This window comes from Saccoglossus kowalevskii, chromosome 6, assembly GCF_978046115.1.
Source record: "Saccoglossus kowalevskii chromosome 6, keSacKowa6.1, whole genome shotgun sequence".
In the NCBI taxonomy this organism is placed as follows: Eukaryota; Metazoa; Hemichordata; class Enteropneusta; family Harrimaniidae; genus Saccoglossus; species Saccoglossus kowalevskii.
The window spans coordinates 35,405,502-35,420,911 of NC_140646.1; positions in this window are offsets into that span (position 1 = coordinate 35,405,502).

A 15,410-nucleotide genomic window follows, 5' to 3' on the forward strand; every position below is an offset into this window, starting at 1 on the left:
GAAATCAAATCAATCTGACAGTGATCCATCTAAAGTAAATATCAAAATAATTGGACTGGTGGTCAGAAATATGATTTTCACCAAAAATAAAAGTATCCACTAAAATTAGAGAACTAAAATCTTCATGGAAATCAACAAATCTGAGAAGATAAAACTAAGGAATCTACATATAAAATATCTAGGCAATCAGGCAACCTATTAATGATTACGGAGGTCCAACCAAAGTGCTGAAGTAACTCTAAATTCCTAAATTGATAGTGTTTGCGCATTTATCTTTTGTGTGCTTGTGCAAATTGTGTGACCCGAGGTCAACAAAACAGAAGGTAGGATAGATTTTGAACGTTCCAAACGTGCATAGCCTTCGTACACCGAACATCAATGTTTCCAACTCGCAAAGTAAAAAATCCTCTAAAAAAAAAACAGCCACTACAAAACTTTCCAAACTGTCTTAAATAGTGCTTCATGCAGCCCTTGCTGGTACCCACCCACGCTCGCTCTGCTATCGCCCGTTGCTAGATAGGTTACGCATACACTAATAGGATTACATCGCGTCTGATGGTAATTCGGGAGTCTAAAATATCACTCTTTACCCCATGCACACATAGATGAATACTTACCTTTGGTATGGTAGCAGAAGCTATCAGACTTCTTCTTGGTCTGTCTCCTGCTCTTTTCTTTCTCAGCTCGCCGATGGGAACCAGTTGATAAACAGCAGTCATCACATATTTCTCAGTTTCACCTACAAACACCAAAGCAATTTTTGGTTCTATGATGTGTCAGGCCATTGTGTTGTGTACATGTTGTCTTAAAAAATGGACAAGTAACTTGTTATTTCTAGCATTTCAAGAACAATTTTAACAATGTTATTAAATTCAGATAATACACACCTGATAATGCACTATTGGTGAACTCTGACCTATGAACCTTTGTTTCCAAATCATATTCAGCCTCATTTAATTCAGCGCATTCTGGGGGTGCTGGTACAAGATCAGCAGTATACTCTATTTCTGGTAGATCAGCTATCACAGCTGAAATAAGCACGGCAGATTATCAGTTGGTCTGTGGGTAGGCAGATTATCAGTTGGTCTGTGGGTAGGCAGATTATCAGTTGGTCTGTGAGTAGGAAGATTATCAGTTGGTCTGTGGAGTAGGCAGATTATCAGTTGGTCTGTGGGGTAGGCAGATTATCAGTTGGTCTGTGGGGTAGGCAGATTATCAGTTGGTCTGTGGGGTAGGCAGATTATCAGTTGGTCTGTGGGGTAGGCAGATTATTAGTTGGTCTGTGGGGTAGGCAGATTATTAGTTGGTCTGTGGGGTAGGCAGATTATCAGTTGGTCTGTGGGGTAGACAGATTATCAGTTGGTCTGTGGGTAGGCAGATTATCAGTTGGTCTGTGGGTAGGCAGATTATCAGTTGGTCTGTGGATAGGCAGATTATCAGTTGGTCTGTAGGTAGGCAGATTATCAGTTGGTCTGCGGGGTAGGCATATTATCAGTTGGTCTGTTGGGTAGGCAGATTATCAGTTGGTCTGTTGGGTAGGCAGATTATCAGTTGGTCTGCTGGGTAGGCAGATTATCAGTTGGTCTGTTGGGTAGGCAGATTATCAGTTGGTCTGTGGGGTGACAGATTATCAGTTGGTCTGTGGGGTAGGCAGATTATCAGTTGGTCTGTGGGTAGGCATATTATCAGTTGGTTTGTGGGTAGGCAGATTATCAGTTGGTTTGTGGGTAGGCAGATTATCAGTTGGTCTGTAGGTAGGCAGATTATCAGTTGGTCTGTGGATAGGCAGATTATTAGTTGGTCTGTGGATAGGCAGATTATCAGTTGGTCTGTGGGGTAGGCAGATTATCAGTTGGTCTGTAGGTAGGCAGATTATCATTTGGTCTGTAGGTAGGCAGATTATCAGTTGGTCTGTGGGGTAGGCAGATTATCAGTTGGTCTGTGGGGTAGGCAGATTATCAGTTGGTCTGTGGGGTAGGCAGATTATCAGTTGGTTTGTGGGTAGGCATATTATCAGTTGGTCTGTGGGTTAGGCAGATTATCAGTTGGTCTGCGGGGTAGGCAGATTATCAGTTGGTTTGTGGGTAGGCATATTATCAGTTGGTCTGTGGGGTAGGCAGATTATCAGTTGGTCTGTGGGTTAGGCAGATTATCAGTTGGTCTGTGGGTAGGCATATTATCAGTTGGTTTGTGGGTAGGCATATTATCAGTTGGTCTGTGGGTTAGGCAGATTATCAGTTGGTCTGTGGGTAGGCAGATTATCAGTTGGTTTGTGGGTAGGCATATTATCAGTTGGTCTGTGGGTAGGCAGATTATCAGTTGGTCTGTGGGTAGGCATATTATCAGTTGGTTTGTGGGTAGGCAGATTATCAGTTGGTCTGTAGGTAGGCAGATTATCAGTTGGTCTGTAGGTAGGCAGATTATCAGTTGGTCTGTGGGTTAGGCAGATTATCAGTTGGTCTGTGGGTAGGCAGATTATCAGTTGGTCTGTGGGGTAGGCAGATTATCAGTTGGTTTGTGGGTAGGCAGATTATCAGTTGGTCTGTAGGTAGGCAGATTATCAGTTGGTCTGTGGGTTAGGCAGATTATCAGTTGGTCTGTGGGTAGGCAGATTATCAGTTGGTCTGTGGGTTAGGCAGATTATCAGTTGGTCTGTGGGTAGGCAGATTATCAGTTGGTCTGTAGGTAGGCAGATTATCAGTTGGTCTGTAGGTAGGCAGATTATCAGTTGGTCTGTGGGTTAGGCAGATTATCAGTTGGTCTGTGGGTAGGCAGATTATCAGTTGGTCTGTGGGGTAGGCAGATTATCAGTTGGTCTGTAGGTAGGCAGATTATCATTTGGTCTGTAGGTAGGCAGATTATCAGTTGGTCTGTAGGTAGGCAGATTATCAGTTGGTCTGTAGGTAGGCAGATTATCAGTTGGTCTGTGGGTTAGGCAGATTATCAGTTGGTCTGTAGGTAGGCAGATTATCAGTTGGTCTGTGGGTTAGGCAGATTATCAGTTGGTCTGTGGGTAGGCAGATTATCAGTTGGTCTGTAGGTAGGCAGATTATCAGTTGGTCTGTAGGTAGGCAGATTATCAGTTGGTCTGTGGGGTAGGCAGATTATCAGTTGGTCTGTGGGGTGACAGATTATCAGTTGGTCTGTGGGGTAGGCAGATTATCAGTTGGTCTGTGGGGTAGACAGATTATCAGTTGGTCTGTGGGTAGGCAGATTATCAGTTGGTCTGTGGGGTAGGCAGATTATCAGTTGGTCTGCGGGGTAGGCAGATTATCAGTTGGTCTGCGGGGTAGGCAGATTATCAGTTGGTCTGCGGGGTAGGCAGATTATCAGTTGGTCTGCGGGGTAGGCAGATTATCAGTTGGTCTGTGGGGTAGGCAGATTATCAGTTGGTTTGTGGGTAGGCATATTATCAGTTGGTTTGTGGGTAGGCATATTATCAGTTGGTCTGTGGGTAGGCAGATTATCAGTTGGTCTGCGGGGTAGGCAGATTATCAGTTGGTTTGTGGGTAGACAGATTATCAGTTGGTCTGTGGGTAGGCATATTATCAGTTGGTTTGTGGGTAGGCAGATTATCAGTTGGTCTGTAGGTAGGCAGATTATCAGTTGGTCTGTAGGTAGGCAGATTATCAGTTGGTCTGTGGGGTAGGCAGATTATCAGTTGGTCTGTAGGTAGGCAGATTATCAGTTGGTCTGTGGAGTAGACAGATTATTAGTTGGTCTGTGGATAGGCAGATTATCAGTTGGTCTGTGGGGTAGGCAGATTATCAGTTGGTCTGTAGGTAGGCAGATTATCATTTGGTCTGTAGGTAGGCAGATTATCAGTTGGTCTGTAGGTAGGCAGATTATCAGTTGGTCTGTGGGTTAGGCAGATTATCAGTTGGTCTGTGGGTAGGCAGATTATCAGTTGGTCTGTAGGTAGGCAGATTATCAGTTGGTCTGTGGGTTAGGCAGATTATCAGTTGGTCTGTGGGTAGGCAGATTATCAGTTGGTCTGTAGGTAGGCAGATTATCAGTTGGTCTGTAGGTAGGCAGATTATCAGTTGGTCTGTGGGGTAGGCAGATTATCAGTTGGTCTGTGGGGTAGGCAGATTATCAGTTGGTTTGTGGGTAGGCATATTATCAGTTGGTTTGTGGGTAGGCAGACTATCAGTTGGTCTTTGGGGTAGGCAGATTATCAGTTGGTCTGTTGGGTAGGCATATTATCAGTTGGTTTGTGGGTAGGCATATTATCAGTTGGTTTGTGGGTAGGCAGATTATCAGTTGGTCTTTGGGGTAGGCAGATTATCAGTTGGTTTGTGGGTAGGCATATTATCAGTTGGTTTGTGGGTAGGCAGATTATCAGTTGGTCTGTGGGTAGGCAGATTATCAGTTGGTCTTTGGGGTAGGCATATTATCAGTTGGTTTGTGGGTAGGCAGATTATCAGTTGGTCTGTGGGGTAGGCAGATTATCAGTTGGTCTGTGGAGTAGACAGATTATCAGTTGGTCTGTGGAGTAGACAGATTATCAGTTGGTCTGTGGAGTAGACAGATTATCAGTTGGTCTGCGGGGTAGGCAGATTATCAGTTGGTCTGCGGGGTAGGCAGATTATCAGTTGGTCTGTGGGTAGGCATATTATCAGTTGGTTTGTGGGTAGGCATATTATCAGTTGGTCTGTGGGTAGGCAGATTATCAGTTGGTCTGTGGGGTAGGCAGATTATTAGTTGGTCTGTGGATAGGCAGATTATCAGTTGGTCTGTGGGGTAGGCAGATTATCAGTTGGTCTGTAGGTAGGCAGATTATCATTTGGTCTGTAGGTAGGCAGATTATCAGTTGGTCTGTAGGTAGGCAGATTATCAGTTGGTCTGTGGGTTAGGCAGATTATCAGTTGGTCTGTGGGTAGGCAGATTATCAGTTGGTCTGTAGGTAGGCAGATTATCAGTTGGTCTGTGGGTTAGGCAGATTATCAGTTGGTCTGTGGGTAGGCAGATTATCAGTTGGTCTGTAGGTAGGCAGATTATCAGTTGGTCTGTAGGTAGGCAGATTATCAGTTGGTCTGTAGGTAGGCAGATTATCAGTTGGTCTGTGGGTTAGGCAGATTATCAGTTGGTTTGTGGGTAGGCATATTATCAGTTGGTTTGTGGGTAGGCATATTATCAGTTGGTCTGTGGATAGGCAGATTATCAGTTGGTTTGTGGGTAGGCATATTATCAGTTGGTCTGTGGGTAGGCAGATTATCAGTTGGTCTGTGGGGTAGGCAGATTATCAGTTGGTCTGTAGGTAGGCAGATTATCAGTTGGTCTGTAGGTAGGCAGATTATCATTTGGTCTGTAGGTAGGCAGATTATCAGTTGGTCTGTAGGTAGGCAGATTATCAGTTGGTCTGTGGGTTAGGCAGATTATCAGTTGGTCTGTGGGTAGGCAGATTATCAGTTGGTCAGTAGGTAGGCAGATTATCAGTTGGTCTGTGGGTTAGGCAGATTATCAGTTGGTCTGTGGGTAGGCAGATTATCAGTTGGTCTGTAGGTAGGCAGATTATCAGTTGGTCTGTGGGTTAGGCAGATTATCAGTTGGTCTGTGGGTAGGCAGATTATCAGTTGGTCTGTAGGTAGGCAGATTATCAGTTGGTCTGTAGGTAGGCAGATTATCAGTTGGTCTGTGGGGTAGGCAGATTATCAGTTGGTCTGTGGGGTAGGCAGATTATCAGTTGGTCTGTGGAGTAGACAGATTATCAGTTGGTCTGTGGAGTAGACAGATTATCAGTTGGTCTGTGGAGTAGACAGATTATCAGTTGGTCTGCGGGGTAGGCAGATTATCAGTTGGTCTGCGGGGTAGGCAGATTATCAGTTGGTCTGTGGGTAGGCATATTATCAGTTGGTTTGTGGGTAGGCATATTATCAGTTGGTTTGTGGGTAGGCATATTATCAGTTGGTTTGTGGGTAGGCAGATTATCAGTTGGTCTGTAGGTAGGCAGATTATCAGTTGGTCTGTGGGGTAGGCAGATTATCAGTTGGTCTGCGGGGTAGGCAGATTATTAGTGGGTCTGCGGGGTAGGCAGATTATCAGTTGGTCTGTGGGTAGGCATATTATCAGTTGGTTTGTGGGTAGGCATATTATCAGTTGGTCTTTGGGGTAGGCAGATTATCAGTTGGTCTGTGGGGTAGGCAGATTATCAGTTGGTCTGTGGAGTAGACAGATTATCAGTTGGTCTGTGAAGTAGACAGATTATCAGTTGGTCTGCGGGGTAGGCAGATTATCAGTTGGTCTGCGGGGTAGGCAGATTATCAGTTGGTCTGTGGGTAGGCATATTATCAGTTGGTTTGTGGGTAGGCATATTATCAGTTGGTTTGTGGGTAGGCATATTATCAGTTGGTCTGTGGAGTAGACAGATTATCAGTTGGTCTGTTGGGTAGGCAGATTATCAGTTGGTCTGCGGGGTAGGCAGATTATCAGTTGGTCTGTGGGTAGGCATATTATCAGTTGGTTTGTGGGTAGGCAGATTATCAGTTGGTTTGTGGGTAGGCATATTATCAGTTGGTCTGTGGAGTAGACAGATTATCAGTTGGTCTGCGGGGTAGGCAGATTATCAGTTGGTCTGCGGGGTAGGCAGATTATCAGTTGGTCTGTGGGTAGGCATATTATCAGTTGGTTTGTGGGTAGGCAGATTATCAGTTGGTTTGTGGGTAGGCATATTATCAGTTGGTTTGTGGGTAGGCAGATTATCAGTTGGTCTGTAGGTAGGCAGATTATCAGTTGGTCTGTGGGGTAGGCAGATTATCAGTTGGTCTGCGGGGTAGGCAGATTATCAGTTGGTCTGCGGGGTAGGCAGATTATCAGTTGGTCTGTGGGTAGGCATATTATCAGTTGGTCTGTGGGGTAGGCAGATTATCAATTGGTCTGTGGGGTAGGCAGATTATCAGTTGGTCTGTGGGGTAGGCAGATTGTCAGTTGGTCTGTAGGTAGGCAGATTATCATTTGGTCTGTAGGTAGGCAGATTATCAGTTGGTCTGTAGGTAGGCAGATTATCAGTTGGTCTGTAGGTAGGCAGATTATCAGTTGGTCTGTGGGTTAGGCAGATTATCAGTTGGTTTGTGGGTAGGCATATTATCAGTTGGTTTGTGGGTAGGCATATTATCAGTTGGTCTGTGGATAGGCAGATTATCAGTTGGTTTGTGGGTAGGCATATTATCAGTTGGTCTGTGGGTAGGCAGATTATCAGTTGGTCTGTGGGGTAGGCAGATTATCAGTTGGTCTGTAGGTAGGCAGATTATCATTTGGTCTGTAGGTAGGCAGATTATCAGTTGGTCTGTAGGTAGGCAGATTATCAGTTGGTCTGTAGGTAGGCAGATTATCAGTTGGTCTGTGGGTTAGGCAGATTATCAGTTGGTCTGTGGGTAGGCAGATTATCAGTTGGTCTGTAGGTAGGCAGATTATCAGTTGGTCTGTAGGTAGGCAGATTATCAGTTGGTCTGTAGGTAGGCAGATTATCAGTTGGTCTGTGGGTTAGGCAGATTATCAGTTGGTCTGTGGGTAGGCAGATTATCAGTTGGTCTGTAGGTAGGCAGATTATCAGTTGGTCTGTGGGGTAGGCAGATTATCAGTTGGTCTGTGGGTAGGCAGATTATCAGTTGGTCTGTAGGTAGGCATATTATCAGTTGGTCTGTGGAGTAGACAGATTATCAGTTGGTCTGTGGGGTAGGCATATTATCAGTTGGTTTGTGGGTAGGCATATTATCAGTTGGTTTGTGGGTAGGCAGATTATCAGTTGGTCTGTAGGTAGGCAGATTATCAGTTGGTCTGTGGGGTAGGCAGATTATTAGTTGGTCTGTGGATAGGCAGATTATCAGTTGGTCTGTGGGGTAGGCAGATTGTCAGTTGGTCTGTGGGTAGGCATATTATCAGCTGGTCTGTAGGTAGGCAGATTATCATTTGGTCTGTAGGTAGGCAGATTATCAGTTGGTCTGTAGGTAGGCAGATTATCAGTTGGTCTGTAGGTAGGCAGATTATCAGTTGGTCTGTGGGTTAGGCAGATTATCAGTTGGTCTGTGGGTAGGCAGATTATCAGTTGGTCTGTGGGGTAGGCATATTATCAGTTGGTCTGTAGGTAGGCAGATTATCAGTTGGTCTGTGGGTTAGGCAGATTATCAGTTGGTCTGTGGGTAGGCAGATTATCAGTTGGTCTGTGGGTAGGCATATTATCAGTTGGTCTGTGGGTAGGCAGATTATCAGTTGGTCTGTAGGTAGGCAGATTATCAGTTGGTCTGTAGGTAGGCAGATTATCAGTTGGTCTGTAGGGTAGGCAGATTATCAGTTGGTCTGTAGGTAGGCAGATTATCAGTTGGTCTGTAGGTAGGCAGATTATCAGCTGGTCTGTGGGGTAGGCAGATTATCAGTTGGTCTGTAGGTAGGCAGATTATCAGTTGGTCTGTAGGTAGGCAGATTATCAGTTGGTCTGTAGGTAGGCAGATTATCAGCTGGTCTGTGGGGTAGGCAGATTATCAGTTGGTCTGTAGGTAGGCAGATTATCAGTTGGTCTGTGGGTAGGCAGATTACTAGTTTGTTAACACTAAATATTTAATACTGTGCCAAAAATTACTCATACATTTAATATAGGAAAACCAAAGTGATTTAGCATAGGGACACTAAAGTTCGACATTGATGAATTCTTAAGCTCCCCTGTTGAGATTGTCGAGCAGAGCTTATCATATAAGTGATTGTCTGTCGTCTTCCAGCGTCCGTGTCAACTTTTCATTACTCAACGTCTTTTTGAAAACTACAATTCTTATTGCTTTGATAATTGCTGTATATGTACTTGGGCAGACCTCTCTTAAATTTTTTCATTTCGTGATGATGTCTTCAATTTTCTAATTTTGTTGTTTTTGGTAAAAAGTGATATTTTCAACTCATTGTTAAAAACTGCAAGTCCGATTGCTTTAATACTATACATATAGGTACCTCAGGTAGACCTCTCTCAGATTTGTTCATTTTCTAATGATATGTTCTTTAATTGAAAATGTGCATTGCTAACAGCAAAGCTATCTTAGCTGAGAGGCTGTTTGTTAAGTTTAATGTTGTCTAAAGTGGGCTATTGGTTGGGCAAGGTTTTTATAAACCATCTGATGTATGCTGATATGACTTGGTTATCCTTAGCCCGTCCATCAGTGGTTTGCGAACCCTTCTTAATGCTTACTATGAATAGGGCTCAGTCTTTGATATTATTTACCATCCTAGGAAGTCTATTCCTCTAAAGAGTGCTCTTAGAAGCAGTGTAATTCCACCCATATATCTTGGTGACTAAGCTTGAAATTGTGCACAAGCACGTTTATTTAGGATATGTCGTTACTGAGAATTGTATGGATGATGAGGACATAAAACGACAGATTCAATCATTCTACGGAAGAGCCAATATAATGCTCCAAAAACTTTCTAGCTGTAGTAGTAATGTTAAAATTACAGTTTCTTTTAAACATTTTGCTCTAACATGTATTGTTCACAGCTTTGGTTTCAACATAGTCATAAAAGTATTTATGATCTCCATGTTGCGTGTAATAACATGCATTTCGTTGATTCATGGCCTGGGATTGTAGTGCTAGTGGTATGTTTGTGTCCTCCAACATTCCTACATTCAACGCTCTTAGAGGAATACCCATCTAAAAGTGATAATAGGATCATTGTAGTGCTTTTATCTTCTGACATGCATTTATGCTCTAAGTTTTATGTTCTGTATTGTAAACTTTTGCATACGCCACAGCTACTCTGAATTTATCAGTCTTTTTTTTATAATTTTTTTTTCTCTTAGTTTGTTTGTTTATTCATATATATTGTTTTTTTGTTTTTTTTAAAGGGATATAAAAACTTTATTAGGTTCTTTGCAAGTTCAATCCACAACCTGTCTCAAGGCATGCAAAAAGTAACAATGTCTTAAGATTCAAAACCCAATCACCAAATGCCCAAGCGTTGGACTTTGAATGATTAGAGAGAAATATTCGGCCATGCTGCTGCACATCGATGAACAATGCAAAGCAAACTGACACAAACAATGCTTTGAAAAGTCGACAGATAAAGAGACATTCAATTTATGTTTTGGCATCATAGATGTGAAATCCAACTGTCAGAGGTGTTTTATATATATGGGAGATTAATGTTTACATTAAGCTGTATTTATGATGCAGCACATTTGCATAATCGCGCGTGCTTTGAACAAGGTCAGTTTCGCTTGCCTCTTTGTTTTAGTCAAGTCGTGCATCTCGACCTTCTCTGATTATAACCAACAAATTCAACCCTTCATTATGGAAAGAAATCAAACAACCAGTCACAGAGGCCGTAAACGCCGTGCTGTCGTTACTGCGCCAGACGCTGAAGTTGAAGTTCTGCCTAGAAGAAGTAGAAATTCTACGAATCATACGAGTACTCGAGGAAGTTTGCAAGGACGCAGAACAACAAGAGGACGCGGACGGGCGAGTTCATCGATGGCCACAGTTTCCGGAGTAGACAACTTATCTGACTCGGGAAATCGGGCTGCACCACGTTCTAGGAGTTTGGATATGTCTAACCCAGCGAACTGGTCGGCAGTGGAAGTCCGTCGGAGATTACAGGAAATTGGCATTGTTTTGCCGTCATCTCTGAGCAAGAAAGAGGCAATTAACATATACAAACTTAACAGGCAAGAGAATGCGGCCAGTAATGACGACGCAACTGCCGGTAATTCTACAATCAACCCCGACCTCAGTTCGTCACCGCCAGAACACGAAGTGGTTACTAGTGGCAGAAATATTGACGAACATTCAACTGATCTACATCAAGAAGTTCGAGATTTGAGGCAAACTATTAATGAACTACGTCATTCATTGGCTGATGGCATTCGAAGTTCAACCAACATGGCCGGCCCTTCAACAACACACCATATGTCGCGAGAACAGGACAGCATACTCAGCCTTCCGAATACTGGTCTCGGGACCCAGGAAATACGGAATTCACCACCAACTAGGAGAAGATTTGGTGTGGCGTCGCACGATTTGCCAAAAATCGTTGCTGTTAATGACGCCTTAAAAAGCAACATTATACAAGGTAAATATACAAACTTAGCGGCCTTATTGATCCCAGCCCATGAAACAATTGAAGGTCGCTCCCTCGTCGATTCCGTCGGTAATGAAATTAAGCTCAAAGGAAATGCCGATCCCCGACTTAACAAGAGTTTAACCCTAAATGAATTTTTAGTGGCGTTTGACCGTTATAAGTCTATTGTTTGCGAGGCCTTTCCACACCGCCGCGAGGAATTAGACTGTTACCAGGCGGACGTCACGGACATTGCAGTTAGCTTTGGTGGAAATGTTTTTTATGAATATCATGTCGAATTTACCACTCGGGCAGCAGCATGGCTCTTACAAAAGAACATTAAAATAGATTGGTCTGTAAGGGATACCGATATTTTCATGCGTTTGACGGCCGGACGCAAGTCCAATGCCTGTTTTGTTTGTAGTAGTACCTTGCATATGACAGATTTTTGTCCACGCAGGCAGTTTACACAATCAACTTATCAACAGCGCGGTAACTCAAGCAGTGACATCCGGGGGCGCCCTAAGGTGTTTTGGAATGGCAAGGAAGTATGCAACAACTATAACTTTGATAGTATTAAAGGCTGTTCTAGAAATCCATGCCCCTTTCTGCATTTATGCACTTCTTGCAAAGCCAACCATCCTTTATACAACTGTTCAAAATCACAGAACTCCAGTAAAGGAAATAAATCTGCTACCCCACAGTGACTGCCAAGCTCTGCTGGTACACCAATTGATGTGGACAAATTACAGGCGTATCTTTCAAATCATCCTAATCAAAACTTTGTTGAAGAATTGTGTACTGGACTTAAGCAAGGTTTTATGACTGGCATAGTTAATGCCCCCACTGTTTCATTTGAATGTGTTAACAACTTGTCAGCTAGAAGAAATCCGGATGCCGTTACTCGCTTACTTCAGACGGAATTAGACAAAGGATACATCATTGGCCCCTTTGAACATCCACCGTTCCCAGTTTTCAGAGTGAACCCTTTAGGCATCACACAGAGTAAATATTCAAAGAAATTACGTCTGATCGTGGACTTATCGGCACCTCATGAAAAACCAGGTGTTCCTAGCCTAAACGAGCTAATTGATAAAGAGACATTTTCCATGTCATACATTCGAATTGACGATGCATTTGAGGAACTAAAACGTTTGGGTGCCGGTGCTCACATGAATAAATTCGATATCACGGATGCATTTAAGCAAATACCCTTACACCCATCCATTTGGCACCTGCATGGTATTAAATGGGATGGCAGGTACTATTTCTTTGCGAGACTGGTTTTTGGGTCTAGATCAAGCCCAAAAATTTTCGACAAGCTTTCACAAGCTATCTGCTGGATAGCGGAATACAAATTTGATGTGAAATTTATTCTCCACCTGTTGGATGATTTTCTGACTATTGATCAGTTTGAAGAAACAGCCTTACGCTCAATGTCAGTGATGACCATGTTATTTAAATCACTGAACATACCTTTGGCAGCGCATAAAACCCTGGGGCCTACACAAGAACTTGAGTACCTGGGTATTATGCTCAACTCTAGAGATTTGCAGGCATTTCTACCAACTAACAAGAAAGAAAGAATTACAACCATTATATCAGAGTTTACCGTTAAGAAATCAATTACAAAACAGGAATTGCTATCCCTTCTTGGACATCTCAACTTTGCGGCCAGGGTTGTAGTACCGGGAAGATCATTCGTTTCTCATTTATTGAAATTGAGTACTTCAGTGTCAAAATTACATCACCATGTCTCGCTTAATCATGCCTGTCGTTTGGAACTATCTATGTGGAAAATTTTTCTAGAATCCTGGAATGGTTTCCATTTATTTCTCAACAGTGAAGTGGTTAATGCATCTGACTTGCAAATTTTCACAGATGCTTCATCAACAATCGGGTTTGGTGGCTATTTTCGAGGACGTTGGTTTAGTGAAGCCTGGCCTATAGAATTGAAGATCGATCACCGTGATGACTTATCTATGGCCCTTCTAGAACTATACCCCATAGTCATTGCTGCAATGTTATGGGGGCCACAATGGTCTCAACAGAGAATTCAATTTAATTGTGACAATCAGGCCACTGTTCAGATAATTCGCAAAGGCAGAGCATCTTCACGTTGTCACGCTATTAATTCTTTAATGAGGCGTCTCACTCTAACATCTATGCAGCACAATTTTATTGTCACAGCTCAGTTTCTCCCAGGTACAGAGAATACAATCGCTGATGCCTTATCTCGATTTCATTTCCAGAAGTTCCGGAGTCTGGCACCCAAGGCTCAAAAGAACAAATCACTGTGTCCACCATATTGCAAAGTGACTCTTATTTAGAACAAGAAATGCACTGCTTGTGGAATTCTGTTGTATCACCAAACACTAGACAAGCATATAGATCTGGTTTGGCTCTTTTTGTTAATTTTGTTAACATGCACCAGATCTCATGTTCAGCTGTTAACTTGCCAGCAATTTCTGAAGAGTTACTTGTACTTTTTATAACTCATTGTTTCAAACATTTACAATTAAGTGAGTCTACAATTAGACTTTATCTCGCTGGGATACGCTTTAGGTACATTGAAATGGGACAGCCACATCCTTGGCAACACAGCAAAGGACTGTTACGGGTAAATCTATTGCTTAGGGCCATCAAACGTTTACAAGGACAGAGTCGGAGAATTCGTCTTCCCTTTACAGCGGATCTTATTTTCCTCATGTATTCTACTTTAAAAGCTGATGTATTTGATCCTTTTACTGATGTCCTCATGCAGTCTGTTATTTTGCTGGCTTTCTTTGGCTTCCTCCGGTGTGGGGAGTTCACCATTAATTCCAATCGTTTTGACAGGTCTGCTCATTTATGCATTGAGGACATCAGTTTTGAGGGTGACACCCAGGCTTTTCTGAGACTCAAATCATCCAAGACTGATCCTTTTCGTAAAGGTGTTTTAATCAAATTTTTCCAAAACCACCGTATGTGCCCTGTGGCTACCATCCTTCAGTACTTGTCTTTAAGACAGGCGATGGTGCCAAAACCAACGTTCGGGGACCCTTTGTTTGTGAGTAAAGATAATCGCCCACTGACTCGGTCAACTTTCCTAACTTACCTGCATAGAATTTTGAGTGTTTTAGGGATTGATTCAAGCAGGTACTCTGGTCACTCTTTCCGCATCGGGGCGGCTACCTCAGCGGCTACAGCTGGTATTCCTGATCACATGATCAAAACACTTGGGCGCTGGAATTCAGATACTTACTACAGGTATATACATACCTCTGAGGTTACCTTGAGTTCTGCACACGCCTCTTTAATTCAGAGTTTTTAATTAAGTGCACATTGCTTTTTTTTTTTCTTATATTTATCTTGGGGGTCATTGCTGCAATTTATTTATCATTGCAGCATTTTGGGGGCTTCGTTTCACTTTCATTTACTCATTTCCCCCCAAGATGGGGAGATGCTATTTACTGGGTATTATTTACAGTTATAACCTGCATTAACCTACCATGCTCGTAGTTTCAGCTCCCGCTGTCTCTACCATTACTGGGGTAGCATCCGCTGCCTCCATCACTAGCGTAGTTACAGCCTCCGCTGTCTCTACCGGTAATTTGCAGCTTCCGCAGCATTTACCAATAACACGGTAACTTCACGTAGTGACAGCCTCCGCAGTCTCTACATTAACAACTGGTAGTTTCCTACCTTCATTTCATCCGCTAACGACTAATACCAGTACATTTTATCAACCAATTGGCATTTTGCAGATTTTTTATGCTTTGTATTTTCTTAGTTCTTTTCTTAGGTCATTTATTTTAGTGCAATTTTCATTTGCTTTAAGTAGCTAGCAATCTTTTATTACGATTCTGTTTTAGGGGCCTGCTGTGGGACTAAGTTCTTGCTTTCCGTTTGTGCGGGCTAAGTACGGAGGTGTCCCACAGCGTGCCCCTCTTTTTGCCAAAATAAATTACGTTTTATCATTTACATTGTTTGTGTGGTGTCATAAATGGGAGATTAATGTTTACATTAAGCTGTATTTATGATGCAGCACATTTGCATAATCGCGCGTGCTTTGAACAAGGTCAGTTTCGCTTGCCTCTTTGTTTTAGTCAAGTCGTGCATCTCGACCTTCTCTGACCCACCACCAGCCCCATTCACCTCCAGGGGGGCTTCGTTTCACTTTCATTTACTCATTTCCCCCCAAGATGGGGAGATGCTATTTACTGGGTATTATTTACAGTTATAACCTGCATTAACCTACCATGCTCGTAGTTTCAGCTCCCGCTGTCTCTACCATTACTGGGGTAGCATCCGCTGCCTCCATCACTAGCGTAGTTACAGCCTCCGCTGTCTCTACCGGTAATTTGCAGCTTCCGCAGCATTTACCAATAACACGG